Raw genomic sequence first — 16,713 nt, forward strand, 5'->3', positions numbered from 1 at the left:
GAAAACTTGAAAAACTGAATCACATAAAAATTTTAAATGTGTGTCTACAATCACCCTTCCCTGTGCACCGTGTAAGCAGATGATGGCAACTAAGAAAGACTAATTCCTGAAAAGAAATCCAGATGGCCAGATTCTGTTTTGCCTCATCAGGGTCGTTTCTAAAATAACCATTGTTTTTTTTAAATCTGACAAAACAGGAAATAGAAGTAACTGGGATAAAACCAAAATCTAGATCCTTTCTACTGTGCTATATGTCTTTCTTCTCGTTAATGTGTTCCTAAAACTATGATTTTTTTTAATATTTGTGGTTTTACAATTTATTCTACAAGGAAACCAATAGGAAAGACTTGCCAATTTCTTTGGAACTGTAATGCAAGGTAGTAAAACAAATGAAGATCTTGTGATTGTAAAGAGACTAATTTTCTAAGACGGTTATGGAAATATTTTTTCTAAGAAACCAACTCACTCAAATGAGGCATTTAGACTCTGGTTACCATAGTGGTTGTGTCCTTCCTTGAGCGGGGTTCCCTTCTCCGTAGCCTTATCTTGAAAGTTCTGTTCTCTTGGTGTCATCTCCTGAAAGCCGAGGTTAGGTACCATGGTGTCTGCTTTAAGTTCTAAAAAATACTGAAGAACATAAACTTCAGTGTCTGCATGGTGACATAAGCCAAATTGCTAATAGCTCATCTAGTTAATATGAAAAAATCATGCTTTCACTCCCAACCTAAGTTGGGATTGATTTCCAGGTGAACATCACCCTCCAGTTCCAGAAATCAAAACTATATATACACTGGTCAATCCTCAGCTTTAGATTTTGTTTGGATTCATGTTGTCAAGTTTGGACCTGGTTTTTCCTCCCAGCCCCATGCTCCCAGAAATAAGACGGTGACTCAAAATATATTAACAAATACCTTGGCCATAGAGCTAGACTCTTCTCTGACAAATTCTAACCCACTTACTCAAATCTACATTCCGCCATGTGGCTCATTACCTGTGCCCAGGAACCACGGGTCTGTCTGGTCACATTTTCCAGGGCAAGTCTCTCCGACCTGGCTCTATCCCAGAATTCTTTCTGCCTTCCGGATGTCCCACCTTCTATTCTATCCTTTCCTATAGGCCATAATTTTTTTTTAACTGAAAGGTGATATATCCATACAAATGCACAAGATACTCTCTCTACAGTCACTAACATTCTTAAAGCCTTCAAAGAGCTAATTATTCCAATTCTACTTTTACTTCTAATGCACCAACACCAACACCAAAATTCAGAGACCATCCATGGGAGGACCATTGCTTTAAAGAACTTATGTGCACCTGCTTTTCCTTTCAGTTTATTCTGGTAATAATGCCACTCCTGCAGGGTGTTAGCATCAGGATGAAAAGGTGTTCTATGTAGACCAGGCTGGCCGGGAATTCATAGAGGTTCACCTGCTAGGATTAAAAGCTTGCTCCACAAACATGGCTCTGATGAACTGACTCAATCTAACAGCAGCAGAGTCAGTTTTCTGTAGCCTTTGATTTCTTACAATGAAAAACAGGCAAATCGGATACCAGGTTCAGATTGTAGAAGAAGAAAATGAGACAAAAAACTACAATCAGACTTTTGTAATTCTGGTATAAGTAGGTATAAATAGATTTAGAGAGCAGGGGGCTCAGAACAAAGAGACATATAACACACAAGCTCTCCTGCCTCACTACATAAGTCAGACAAAAGAACAATAGACCAGAAGGTAAGGGTCCCTAGCCTAAAATCAATTCCTTTACATTCAAAAAAATCCCTTTCAGAGCTGAGTCAAAACTACCTAGGTATAGGTATAGTTACTTCCCAACTAAAGCCTTGTTGGGAATCTAGAATTTTCTAGTATTTTCACATAAGGGAAAAACTGACGTTCAAACGAAACTGCAAATGTAGCTATCTTGTCCAGAAAGAACTAAAGAAAAATGCTAAATAAATGCTTCTAATACGAGTAAGTAGTACACACATAAACCTGAAATTTCATTTGCAAAACAGACTGCCCAGTTGACTCAACTCAATGATACAGAATTATCCAAAACCCAGAAGTTATTATGTTTACCTACATTAAGGGAGGAGAGTTATTTGAACAGAAGAGAAAGTCTGAAGACACAGTATAGCAGAAAATTCCCCTTAATGAGCAATAAAAAGATATAGAAAATATCCAGAAACTCTCATCTATGTGAGATAACAGAGTCCTCAATTTAACATACTCTCCTCTGTATATTTAAACATACACTAATGCGTTAGGATTCTAATTTCTCAATACCTGTGATAATAAGGGGTAGCCAATTTGAACAAATGAATAAATTTAATTGAGAAAAAACAAAATACTTTCGAAAGAATATATTGTTATCATTTCAGACACACACACACACAGACACACAGACACACAGACACATACACACACACACTCTCTCTCTTATGTATCAATTTTTTTAAACAAATAAGAATACAGATCTTTAAGATCTGTTCTACTTCTTACACCCAGGAGACAAAGAAGAAAACAGTATCAACATGCCTTCCAGAGCTCTGATGTCTGGGTGACCTCAATACTGACATATTGCCTAAACGGAAAAAAAAGAGCATTCAAACTCAAACTAATTCTTCTCATTAAAGACATATTTAATCAATTTTAAAAAATCACATTTAAGAATAATGTTAACATAATGTAGAATATATTATGGACTGTACACCACTTTAATAGATGAATTTCCATTTCTTCACTTTTCTGATAGAATGTTAAATCATTTCTAACAATAGCATAGCATTATTTCCTATTCTACATTCTAACCTTCTTCCTTTAAGATTATAATTTTATAAGATAAATCTTATTATACAATTTAGTTATGTGTAGTTTCACCTATTTAGCTTTGATAAACTCCATTCTGCACAACTCTACAAATTTTATTTAATGAAACAATTACAATGGCTACTACTACCCAATGTTGTTGATAAGTAATAAAACACAAGAGGATTACAAGGAGTTAGATTAATTCTCACAACAGTATAGGGAAAAATTACTATCACCCACAACTTTTATATTAGTAATATAAGTTCAACAGCTGGTGAGTGCCCAAATTGGAATTTATTTCCAGTCAGTCTGATTTCCAAGCTCTTAAATTATCATACTTGTTGTTATTAAAATATCCTTGTAATAAAATACCCACCACACCCATCAAAATAGAGCACACAAAACTAAAACAGTTCCACTTAGTGAGATTTAATGGGAGAACAAGACAAGGGAAAGGGGCGAGAGAAAGAAGAGAAAAGAATGAAGAGAAGAGAGAGCATGAGGGCAGAAGAAGTCTGCCTTTCATTTGGAATATGACATAACTACTCCCACGTGGCGTTGGTATTTGGACCTAAGGAATACTGGGAAAGTAGGGCTGTTGCCATGTCAACAGTTACCAAATAGTGTTGCTGCTCAAGGCCATTCCTGATACCAACAATACTGCTGTTATAATTCGACATATTTCAAAAAGAAGTTCACAAAAAACCAAAGTCTATATACACAGGGAATTGTTCTTTCATTATTAGCTGTTACTAGTTCTGCCCCATGACTATTATATTTATGGAGATGAAAGTAAATATTATCTCATAAGGAAAATTACTGACTTACAATAACCAGAGATTGTTAATAAGGATTATTATAACCCAACTATTAGAATAAGACTACTTTATAATAACATTACTTCTAATAATCCCCCTGGTGTTCCAAAATATGATGTTACAGGTCCTAAAACTGCCACCAATTTCTACTTGTCTCAAGCTCTGGCCGAATCTTTCATGCACTGTGACAGCCAATTCTGTGAAAAACTGACTCATAAAAGGCCAGTGAAAGAAGAACACAGACTGGAAACAATTAAAAAAAAGTCTATTCAGTCCCAAATCAAAGTACACCTGCCTGTTAAGACAGAGCAAGCAGTGAAGATCCAGGTAAATATATTTAAAATGCAAATCATACCAGCCCTCAACAAACACCGAGAAGTCAACAAAATGATCTAAGTATTAAAAAGAAAAAACAAAACAAACCAACAAAAAAGCCCAAAAGCCCCAAACCATTCATTCTCTTCAACAAGGAGGCCAAGGAGCAGATGCCAACACGCAGATCTTCATGAAGACCCTAATGGGCAAGACCATTACTCTTGAGATTGAGCCCAGTGACACCATCAATAATGATCCAAGACAAGGAAGGCATCCCACCGACCAGCAGGGCGGATATTCGCTGGCAAACATTTGGAGGATGGCCACACCCTGTCCATCTACAACATCCAGAAAGAGTCCACCTTCCACCTGGTGCTGCGTCTGCACGGTGGCATCATCGAGTCATCCCTTTGTCGCCTTGTCCAGAATTACAATTCTGACGAGATGATCTGCCACAAGTGCTACTCATGCCTGCACACAGTGTAGTCTACTGCTACAAGAAGTTCGGCCACTCCAACAACCTGAGCCCCAAAGAAGGTCAAATAAGGCTGGGGCCATACCTGGCCTGTGACCCTGTGACCAAATAAAATCCATTGACTTGGGCAAAGAAAAAAAAGAGAGAGAGAGAGAGAATGACAGAGAAAAATATCAAGCTGGACACAGGACTTAAACCCTAGCATTTAGAGACAGAGGGCAGGCACATCTCTGTAAGTCTGAAGGCAGCCTGGTCTACAAAGTGAGTTCCAGGACAGCCAGGGCCATACAGAAAACCCTGACTCAAAAACAAAACAAAATTCTGACAATTAGCTTTCCTGTGTAAAACCATTATGACTCTTTAGCATATCCAACAAAAATTCATGTATTGGTGGCAGGAAAAACACTGTTAACGATGAATACTCTATGCTGGTACAGAACACCAGACAAACCCACATTTGGAAAACAGCTGTGTAAGAAATATAGTAAGACAAACATTTAAACAACTAACATTATTGGATTTTGTACTAAAAACTGAGATCTTACGAGTAAACTGTAGTGGTTTGGCTTGATGCTGCTTGTATATTATTGTTCATATTGGTTCCTCAAGAGAGGTTGCTCCCACCCCACAAGCAGAGCATCATGTACTTAGGTGATGCTATGTCAACCTTCTCTCCACTTTAATAGGTCAATAAAAGGTTAGAGCCTATGATTGGGTAGTGGATAGGAAAGGTGGGACTGGAGGCTCAGGAGGGGGTGGCAGGTAGAAGGAGAAAAAGAATGAAGGAAGAGGAGTGAAGGAAGCCACTATGCACCAGAATCCTGTGGCTGGGAGAAACCAGAAGTAATAAGGAGTCTTAGAATTGGGAAATAAGTTAGTATTATATTAGATATGCCCAATCTAGGCATATAACTTATTATTAAAATATTTGGATTGTGTGTCTTTTACATGGGCTGTTAGGGTTGGAAATTTTAGTAACAAATTGACAAAGCCATGTCTGGTTTAGAACCAAAGTACCCCGATACGGAAATCCACCCCCATCCACTGAATATTAACAACTAGGGCTTCACTCTAAAGCTGCTTCAGGGTGGAAATTAAGCATGAATCTAAAGGGTGTACAGAGAGCTAACTGAGATGCTCCCTGCCCAAGCCCCAAGCAAACCTAGGCAACCAGAGGTACCACACCAGCCCTGAGCTGGGACACAAGGTGGCGCCAATGCCACAACATAGTTGGGGTTTCCTGAATCTGAGAGAAAAAAAAAGACAGGAAGTCAAGGTTGCCTGAGATGAGGCCTTCATAACTGAAAATTAGCAACTGAAAACACAGCAGGTATCTTTCCAAAGCTTTCTCACAGATAACAATTGGCTCATCTAGGGATCTCTCTCCCAAGTCAACCTTCCCATGCACACTTTGATTTCCAACATCCCTCCACTTCTAAACAGGGCACATGACACAGGTAGCAAGACCAGCTATCTCAACTGCTTACACTGCAGGCTGTGTAAGATCAATACACAGGCTGAAGGCTATACAGGACAGTCAAAAGACCTAAAGGGCTCAAAACAAAAAAAGCCAAGGGTCTTTGTACAGTCAGCCCCTCACTACTAGTGAAAGAACCCGAAAGGACCTTAATGTCCTAAATCAAACACCATAAGGAAAGAAAGATAAAAGAAACTTCGGACCAAATATAAGAATTAAAATAGTACCACTGCACTCTTTTCCTCCTTCGCTTTTTCCTACATAAGGTGCGATAGAGAATTGAGGAGTTTCTTAAGTAGTGAATATAAAAAGCAGTGATTTTGTTTTTAACATTCTTAGCTTCTCAGAGTATGTATGACCAAAGTCTAAGAAATTAAATTTGCCAAGGTATGTTGAACAAAATTTTTGCATTTTCAACAGGCCAACACTAAGAGCTGTACCAGAATCCACTCTGACGTAACACTTTACCAGCAAAACTTGTAATTATAAACAGTATGATCTGCTCTCATTAAGCAAATATCTTGATTTATTAGTACTTAACTTTAACTCAGCGAAAAGATAAAATAGTTAGATTCAGTCATCACAGAGACAACAACAGTACAATTAATACAGTAATGAAAATGTAACTCTACCTTATGTCTATATAAAAAGGAACTATAGTAAGGACTAAAGAGGGCTAATATTGCACATACCTTAAGAGGCATGGATCTGGGCAGGAGAGAGAGCTCAGTGGATAAGAGGTCCTGAGTTCAATTCCCAACAACCACACGGTGGCTCACAACCATCTGTAATGGGATCTGATGCCCTATCCTGATGTGTCTGAGACAGCTACAGTGTACTCATGTTAATTGATTAATTAATTAATTAATTAATTAGCCATGGACCTAGAGAAACAAGGTGAAATCATCTAAACCAGTATGAAGACAACCAGGCAATCAAGCACAGTGATATATGAAGAGATCTCAAATGACAAATATGTATCTGTCAACTGCACGGGTTAAAAAAAATGACACTGACATACATATTGACAGCAATTTGCTGTCAATTGGGGGCAAACATACACAACTATAACCATCAAGGAGACTCAAAATTAAGAAAAATTTGGGTAGTAATACTCAATAAAGAAAGACAAGTGCTAAAATGATCAGAAAGGAATAAATCTAGATTGGGTAAATGAAAACTCAGAAAGAAATTATTTGGTGTAAAAAAAAGGAAAATAAAGTTAATTAAATAAATAAATAATTGGGGGCCAGAAACAGATGGAACAATCTCACTGGGCAAGACAAAAGTAGGTGAGTAGGTGTCTTACAGTTTTATTGCTGTGAAGAGACACTGTTACTGAGTCAACTTTGATAAGGAAAACTGACATTGGGCTGGCTTACACTCTCAGAACTTTAGTCCATTATCGCCATGGTGGGAAGTACGGCAGCATTCAGGGAGGCATCGTGCTGGATAAGGAGCTGAGAGTTCTACATCTTCATCTGAAGGCAGGAGCAGGAGACTGTGTCGACACTGGTCATAGCTTGAATATAAAGACTTCACAGCCCACTTTCCCATTGACCCACTTCCTCCAACATGGCCACACATACTCCAACAAGGCCCCACCTCCTAATAGTGCCACTCCTTATACGACAAGCATTCAAGCATATGAGTCTATGGTGGTCATTCCTATTCAAATCACCACAGCAGATAAGTCTTCAGACAGGGAGTTCATAGCTAAAACTATATAAAAATTAAAATTTCCAGATATCTTCACCAACCCACACGGCAAACTACTCATTCATTCCAGAGACTAGACCCAGGAAGAGTAGATAGAACTGGTAGAAGAGGCAACCAATACAAAGGGGTAACTCGGTGATACCCTTTCTAGACTGACAATTATGGCCCTTTCCTGACCTACTTTGTCAAATCTAAATGTTCTCTGCTATGTATGTACCCTTTCTCAAGCAAGAAAAAACAGATCTTTCTCTAGGAAAACACAAGCATGCACCCCAAAGGACCTCAGGGCCAACCCTAATCCTGAGTTCCTGCATGAAGACCCTGAGAGATGAAGTGAAGCCTGGGATACTTGTACAGACTCCAAGGTGTTGGAAGCGCCAAAGCTGTGATTTCTGCCAGGGAGAGTTGCTTACATGGGATAGAACCATCCTGGAAGAGATATATTTTACAGGCAGAAAGATGGAGGGATGGTGCCATCTAAGTCTCTGATATCAGATATTAAGCTAGAGCCCTGGTTATCAACCTTTCTAATTCTGTGACCCTTCAATACAATTCCTTGTGTTGTAGTGAACCCCAACCATAAAATTACCTTTGTTGCTACTTCATAACTGTAATTTTGCTACTGTCATGAATCATAATGTAAATATATGTTTACAGATGGACTTAGGGAGCCCCTGTAAATGGGCCATGACCCACAGGTGGGAAGTCTGACCTAGGGGACTTGATGTTTACATGCTGCCTTATCAGTCTTTCTTGGTCCAGCGTTTTCTGAATATGCCCCCATTCCTCCTTTTAGGAAATAGTAATATATATCTTTTCCATTGTATGTTGAAATTAATTCACTTTTCAAATTCACAGGGTTTTATCGAGACTGTGGGAGACCATGGGGACTTCTGAAGTAGGATTAAATATACTTTGTATTATAACAATGGCCTTTGGAGCCTGGGAGGGAAATGTGGTGGTTTGAATGAGAATATCTCCCATAGGCTCAAATGTCTGAACCCTGGTGGTGACTTTACAGGCTATACCTTGCTAGGGGCTAGCTCTGAGGCTAGTATATATTGACTAGCCCCAATTCCTGTTCACTCTCTCTGCTTCATATTTGGGGTTTAACATGTGATCTCTCAGCGCCCTGCCATGATGGTCTCATGGAAGCCCAACCAAAATAAACTCTTCCACAAACTGACTTGGTCATGGTATTTCATTATAGCAACAGAAAAGCAAATAAGTCAGGCTATAAGTAGTTGAAGATTAAAACAATTTTTTCTTAATCTTAAAAAGTTCATGATAAAATTGGGCACAAAACCTATAAAAGCACTCAACATCTCTAACCATTAATATAGATAGCAATTCCTCTAAATATTGCTGTGTCCCATCTTCCTGCTTAACAGAACAAACAGGTTCCTCCAGCTTCTGGAACAAGGCAGCCAGGTGCTCATCCTACAACCAAGAAAAGACATTCCAATAAACAGCAGGTACAGCTCTCTGCCACAAAAATAACTTTAAAATACCAATACACTTACAAATACAATTTCATGTATTTTACACTGTTTTGATTAGTTTGCTTCTTTTTCTCCATCTTTATTAACTTGGGTATTTCTTATTTACATTTCAATTGTTATTCCCTTTCCCAGTTTCCAGGACAAAATCCCCCTAACCCCTCCCCCTCACTTTCATTATGGGTGTTTCCCTCCCCATCCTCCCCCCATTACGACCCTCCCCCCAACAATCACATTCACTGGGGATTCAGCCTTGTCAGGACCAAGGGCTTCCCCTTCCACTGGTGCTACCTATTCAGTTGGAGCACAGGGTCAGTCCATGTACACTCTTTGGGTACTGGCTTACTCCCTGGAAGCTCTGGTTGGTTGGCATTGTTGTTCATATGGGATCTCAAGCCCCTTCAAGCTTTTAAGTCTTTTCTAAGATTCCTTCAATGGGGATTCCATTCTCAGTTCAGTGGTTTGCTGCTGGCATTCGCCTATGTATTTGCTGTATTCTGGGTTTGTCTCTCAGCAGAGATCTACATTCGGTTCCTGTCAGCTTGCACTTCTTTGCTTCATCCATCTTATCTAGTTTGGTGGCTGTATATGTATGGGCCACATGTGGGGCAGGCTCTGAATGGGTGTTCCTTCTGCCTCTGTTCTAAATTTTGCCTCCCTATTCCCTCCCAAGGGTATTCTTATTCCCCTTTTAAGAAGGAATGATGCATTCGTATTTTGGTCATCCATCTTGGGTTTCTTGTATTCTGTGCATCTAGGGTAATTCAAGCATTTGGGCTAATGTCCACTTATCAATGAGTGCATACCATGTGTGTTTTTCTGAGATTGGCTTACCTCACTCAGGATCATATTTTCCAGTTCCATCCATTTGCCTATGAATTTCATAAAGTCATTGTTTTTGATAGCTGAGTAATATTCCATTGTGTAGATGTACCACTTTTTTTTGTATCCATTCGTCTGTTGAAGGGCATCTGGGTTCTTTCCAGCTTCTGGCTATTATAAATAAGGCTGCTTTAAACAGAGTGGAGCAAGTGTCTTTGTTATATGTTAGGGTATCTTTTGGGTATCTGCCCAAGAGAGGTAGAGCTGGGTCCACAGGTAGTTCAATGTCTAATTTTATGAGGAACATCCGGACTGATTTCCAGAATGGTTGTACCAGTCTGCAATCCCACCAACAATGGAGGAGTGTTGCTCTTTCTCCACATTCTCGCCAGCATCTGCTGTCACCTGAGTTTTTGATCTTAGCCAGTCACTGGTGTGAGGTGGAATCTCAGGGTTGTTTTGATTTCATTTCCCTTATGACTAAAGATGTTGAACATTTCTTTAGGTGTTTCTCAGTCATTCAGCATTCCTCAGTTGTGAATTCTTTGTTTAGGTCTGAGCCCTATTTTTTAATACGGTTATTTGTCTCCCTGCTGTCTAATTTCATGAGTTCTTTGTATATTTTGGATAAAAGCCCTCTATTGGTTGTAGGATTAGTAAAGATCTTTTCCCAATCTGTTGGTTGCCATTTTGTCCTTACAACTGTGTTCTTTGCCTTATAGAAGCTTTGCAGATTTATGAGATCCCATTTGTTGATTCTTGATCTTAGATTCTGATCTTTTGTTCAGGAAATTTTCTCCAGTGCCTATGTGTTCGAGGTTTTTCCCCACTTCTTCTTCTATAAGTTGGAGTGTATCTGGTTTGATGCGGCGGTCCTTGATCCACTTGGACTTGAGCTTTGTACAGGTTGATAAGAATGGACAGATCTGCATTCTTCTACATGCTTACCTCCATTTGAACCAGCACCATTTTCTGAAAATGCTATCTTTTTTACTTGGCTCCTTTGTCAAAACTTAAGTGACCATAGCTGTGTGGGTTCATTTCTGGGTCTTCAATTCTATTCCACTGGTCTATCTGTCTGTCTCTACACCAATACCATACATTTTTTATCACTATTGCTCTGTAACACTGCTTGAGTTCAGGTATATTGATTTCCCCGGAAGTCTTTTTATTGTTGAGGATAGTTTTAGCTACCCTGGGATTTTTTGTTATTCCGGACGAATTTGCAAGTTGTTCTGTCTAACTCTATGAAGAATTGGCTTGGAATTTTGATGGGGATTGCATTGAATCTGAAGCAGTCATTAAAAGTCTCCCAACCAAAAAGAGCCCAGGTCCAGATTGGTTCAGTGCAGAATTCTATCAGACCTTCATAGAAGACCTCATACCAATACTATCCAAACTATTCCATGAAATTGAAATAGGTGGAGCACTACCGAATTCCTTCTATGAAGCCACAATTACTCTTATTCCTAAACCATACAAAGACCCAAAAAAGAAAGAGAACTTCAGACCAACTTCCCTTATGAATATCAACAGAAAATACTCAATAAAATTCTTGCAAACCGAATCCAGGAGCATATCAAAACAATCACCCATTATCATCAAGTAGGCTTAATCCCAGGGATGCAGGGATGGTTTAACACACAGAAAACCATCAACGTAATCCACTATATAAACAAACTGAAAGATAAAAACCACATGATCATTTCAGTAGAGGCTGAGAAAGACTTTGACAAAATACAACACCCCTTCGTGATAAAGTTCCTGGAAAGAACAGGAATTCAAGGCCCATACCTAAAGATAGTAAAAGCCATATACAGCAAACCAGTAGCTAGTATTAAACTAAACGGAGAGCAACTTGAAGCAATCCCTCTAAAATCGGGGACTAGACAAGGCTGCCCACTCTCTCCCTACCTATTCAATATAGTTCTTCAGAGTTCAATATAGTTCCAGAGCAATCAGACAACAAAAGGAGATCAAAGGGATACAGATTGGAAAGGAAGAAGTCAAAATATCATGATTTGCAGACAATATGATTGTATACTTAAGTGATCCCAAAAGTTCCACCAGAGAACAGCAAAAGCCACTTAGGCCTGGTCTACAAATTGAATTTCACAAGGTGAAAGCAACGTGTTCCCTTGATTCAGCACAATTTCTGTGTCCACCTCCTCCACAAAATATGACCAGAGTGTCTAGAAGTGTAGGGACAGACACCAAAAGCACGCAGGATGCTGTTAAGAGGTACAAGTCGCCCCCACCCTAATTTCCCTTTGTCTCTCTACTAACCCTCCGAGTTCCTGATGAAAGTGGCCAGAGAGTCTCCTGGGAAGCTCTGCAAATGCTTTTGCTGCAGGTGTCCTCAAGGTCAATTTTCAAAATGACTGCTTTTTCCAAGGTTTTTCCCAAGGTACACTACTGGGGACAGCTGTTATCACTAATACATGGCTAGGATTTTAACATCCTAGTGTTTTCATACCAGGCCTAAGAAGGTCCCATCCCTCATCTTCAATTCAGAGTTGGTTCAGTTCCAGAAAATCTTAGACCCTTCCCCTAGGCCCAGAGCAATCAGGTATCCCTATTCCTACCCTGACGCCATACCTCAGGCAGCCAGGTATAGACAAAGTCCCTCATGCACAGAGCGACCCCCAGGCACCAGGGTGGGGTGCCCCGGTGCCCCAGCCCTCACTCACCTTACCTGTCTGGACCAGGATGGCCAAGGAGAAAACGAGGTAAAGGAGGAGAACAGAGCCTAGCCACCATGGGTGGGAGCAAGTGCAGGGCCCCAGAGGAGGACAGCTATCCAAGGAGGGCCTGAGAGGTGGGTGGGGAGGAGGGGCCGGAGAGGAGGAGCCTATCACAGCTGCAGGACCCCACCAACAGCTAGAACCACTTGAACAACTTGGCAGCAGTCTGGGGGTGGGACATGGGGGAAAGGGCAGAGATGGGGCTTACAGACACCCTTGGGTCACCTGATCCAGATTGGGTGGTGTGTCTACTTGCTGCCCACAGAACCCTCCCCATCCTTCGTCACTATGGGAATGTCAGAAGCGGCCTGCAAGTATCAGAAGCCAGGAGGTGAGAAACAGCAGTGGAGATGGTGCTCAAAATGGCCACCTGTGAGACCACCACACTCTGGCCCAGAGCTTGCGACCTTGGGCCGCACCTTCCTCCTCTACTTCAGTTCTCCCAACTGCGAGGACCCCAGCACCTCAGCAGTGCTTGCTACTCCAGGTTGAAAGCTGCAACAAAATCCCTGCCCCAGACTAAAAGAACTGGTCCCTTTGTGTAGCTGCTGGGAACCAGGTAGATGCTGACGATCAGGGCAGGCAACAGGGAGGGTGAGCTCAGTCCAGAGTAAAAGCTGCAGGGAACAGTTCCTGATGCTTGAGTTAGGGATGGCCTTAGTGAAGGGAAAGTTCACAGCTGCTCAGTCTACTGAGACTAACAAGTGCACTGCAGTCTTTCCCCATGAATCTCTCTCTCTCTGCAAATGGAGTCTACCTCCCTGGCAGTGAGAATGCAGATACTGTCTGCTGTGACAACCAAAAACCTACTGTAGCCTGGAATTGAAAGCTCCCAATATGAGCAGGGCTGCAGCCAGCTCTCAGGACAAAGAAACACTGCTCAAGGTGGCAGCATGGAACCTGTCTATACCATCATGCTGCATAAGCTGCCCTGGGGCCACTTCAGAGCACCTCTCCTATTCCTATTCCTATGGGGCAGATACAACACATATACATATGCACAGGCAGGCAGGCAGGCAGGCAGGCATGCACAGACACACACACAAACACAGACACACACACACACACACACACACACACACACACACATACACCCTAATGAAAACAACACTAAAAAGAAGAGAAATTTTCTGAGCCTTTAACAAAATCCTAATTCCCTGACTAAGCAAACCAAATCCTATATGCTTAAAGGGGAAGTTAAAACTTACTGAGAAGGGTGCTCTCTATTCAGAAAATAAGGTTCAAACAGCATCTGTCTTCAAACTACACAACAGAGCTGCGGGGGAACTCAAGTCCATCCACTACCAGAAGCCGCGCATTTCCTACCTTGAGCTGGTAGTTTAAGGTCTCAGCCCCATGTCAACAGCTGCCCAGAGTAAGCCCACAGCTGCTGGATAAACCTCTGGGACAGCAGTGTTTCCTCTGAACATAAATAATAACAATTACATGTTTCTATGCTTCACACAGCTCACCAAACATTCTTTCTTAAGGGCTAGGCTTTCCCAAACATGAACTTGTACACATGAACACACATAAATATTTTTTTAAATAAAATTTAAAAGTATTTTTCTCCTCTAAGACTTAAAAGCTTCCAGTTGGAAAATCTCCCCCTGAATGTCTTTTTCATAAACATTCTAGCATTTAGATGTCAGCACTGACTACATTTGGCAGCTGATTAAACACCACAGATCATGTCCCGCTGGGTTATGCTGTTACCCGCAGTTCCCAGTGACTGGTTCCATTTCAGGCCTTTCTGAGCTCTTAAACAACCACGCACAACCTTTGACACTGTGACACATTATCATCTACAAAGTTCACGCTTCAAGAACCATGACCGATTGCAAAAGAAAACTCTCTGAAGGTTTTAGAACAGTTTACAGTTTTTTGCTGGGCCATAGCCCGCTCCTCAGGTTTCAGACAACTGTACATACACCCACTTTCCAACAACTGTGTGCTCTTCCTGGGCCAGGAAAATACAACCCCCAACAAAAGGCCACTCAAAAACACATCTGTAACACAAAATCCCTTTGAGGAAACTTTTGATTCATACCTTTAAATCTCTTTAGATAGAAAGAACTCACACTGAATATTTTAGGAGATTGTTAGAAGAATTTGAAAGTTCTAACGTTTAAAAGAAATCCATGCCTTTGGCTTTAACAAAAACAAATACTCATCAAACTTGATCAAGCAGAAAAGGAGACAGGAGGCAAAAGCTTTTTAATGAGACTTTCTGTTTTCAGTTTCTCTGTTTTCCTGCCCAGCTGTTCACTCCCCCACCCCCATCCTCCAGTTTGTTATGTTTTAAATCCTCTAAAGATTAGTAATGATGCTCTTAACTGTCTTCTGAGGAACAGACTAATGCAGGCACTCAAAACATAACATATACTAATAACAAATCCTGACAATACGTTTGTAAATGAAAATCAGAGACCTGAGGGTGAAATAAGTTGCCTTAGCATGGCCAAGATTCAAATTTGACAACAACGGTCCTACCCTAACTATTACTCTATACTCTGTTAAACACAAAGTGTTTTCTTCCCTCCTGAACTATTTCTCTAAACAACTCCTGAACCTGCAGAAAATGTCCCAGCAGAACCAGAAGGTCCTCTTTGCTAGGTTAATGTTTTGGTCAATAAACGGACAGAAAAACTGTGAAGTTGAAATGCTGTGGAGAGAGGTGTGACCTCTGACATGTCCTCCTGGCAGAGATCATTGAGCAGGGAGAGCAGGAGATAGGTGTGGGGGAGGATGAATCTAGGACCAGTTTCCCAGTCCATCAGGGTGGATGAAAAGTTGTTCCCTCTGGGCATTCCCCTGCCTTCTTCCTGCTACCTTTAGTGCTAGTGAGTCACAGAACCAGGTTAAGGTGGTTCAGGGGAGGTGAAGGCCACAGCTATGGGGACAAGAACCAGAACTAATAGCAGACACAGGTGTCTATACCATGTTCTCTCCCTAAGGCTCTTCAGCATGTTTCCCTAAGCCTGCACAGCTAACTACCACAGACAAAGCTAAATGGCTGTACCCTCCATCCTGCAATGCCTATGAAGCCTCGACATGGCTCACCTTCTCTGAACTTGCAAACCGAAATTTTTATTACACTTGGGAGGAGAGCTGGCTGTATAATCCAGGCTGGCCTAGAATTCTCTATATGGCCCAGGCTACTCTTGAACCTACACAATCTTTCTGTCTCAGCCTGCCCTTGCCTGCCCTAGCCTGCCCCAGCCTGTTCCAGCCTGCCCGGTACAGGGATGGGCCCAGGTGAATGACCATATCTAGTTTGTCAACTCTGCTATATTTTCTTTAAACAAAACCTCAAATGCCCAGTTTTTCAATGCACTTGCCTTGAGCTTTAGAACTCACGTGGTCATCCAGTCCTACCACATACCTCCTTCCACTCAGGGGTGGCATGTACCAGAATCGGGGTAATTAGGAAGGATTTCACCTTCCAAAGGAGCGACAGGAACATCTGGCTGTGAAAGCACTGGCCATGCCTCTGGATAGAACCTGGTGTTTCTGTTCCCAAGAGAGTTAGGAAAGCCTGCATCTGCCTGTGGAGGAGCTGGGGTTCTGGTGCCCATTGGATCCAAAACCAATGCTGGGTCCTTGAAATCCAGGACCTCTACCTCTCCCACAGCTGGCCCCTTTTTGATTTGACAGACCGGAGAAGCCGATTCTGTTTCCCGGTAGGATGGCCAGTTACCAGGTGCTGGGTGTGGCAAAGGAGAAGCGTGATCAGAATCTGGAGACGTGGTGCCAACATCCACAAAGCTCGAATTATCCTTTGATTTGAAAGACACATCAATACATCGATTCTGCTGTGGTCTTCCAGGGCCTTCCCCGGTTCAATTGGTGGGTATTCTACATCCTCTCCATTCTCCTTGTGATAATTGCAACTGTCCTCAGTACAGATCTCCAGGGCTGCAGCATGGTTGAAGGAGTGCTCCAGCGCTGAGGAGCAGGCTGTGGAATGGTCACCTCTGACCGTGACTGGCCAGACATTGTCGAGGGCCAGCCTGCTGCTGATGTGAAAAGCCCAC

The 16,713-nt window shown here is 41.5% G+C and overlaps 1 protein-coding gene and 1 pseudogene across 3 annotated transcripts in view; one reads left to right on the forward strand and one right to left on the reverse strand.

Annotated features, from left to right (window-relative positions):
• LOC148005534 (polyubiquitin-C-like) overlaps window positions 1–16,713 on the forward strand; it is a 1,830,776-nt pseudogene that overhangs the window by 222,273 nt on the left and 1,591,790 nt on the right.
• The window catches only part of LOC148005538 (uncharacterized), a 49,242-nt gene that overhangs the window by 7,340 nt on the left and 25,189 nt on the right, over window positions 1–16,713 (reverse strand). Inside the window, exon 1 of one of the 3 annotated variants that reach the window (XR_015620581.1) lies at window positions 495–574. The exons of 1 other annotated variant lie outside the window; for it this stretch is intronic. The gene's annotated coding sequence lies outside the window, so the exon portion shown is untranslated. Of the gene's footprint in view, window positions 1–466; window positions 697–16,713 lie in introns of those variants that run through there. One more of the 3 variants, XR_015620580.1, reaches the window with a different exon arrangement.

Source organism: Rattus norvegicus, chromosome 5 (genome assembly GCF_021556685.1).
Source record: "Rattus norvegicus strain SHRSP/BbbUtx chromosome 5, alternate assembly SHRSP_T2T, whole genome shotgun sequence".
Classification (NCBI taxonomy): domain Eukaryota; kingdom Metazoa; phylum Chordata; class Mammalia; order Rodentia; family Muridae; genus Rattus; species Rattus norvegicus.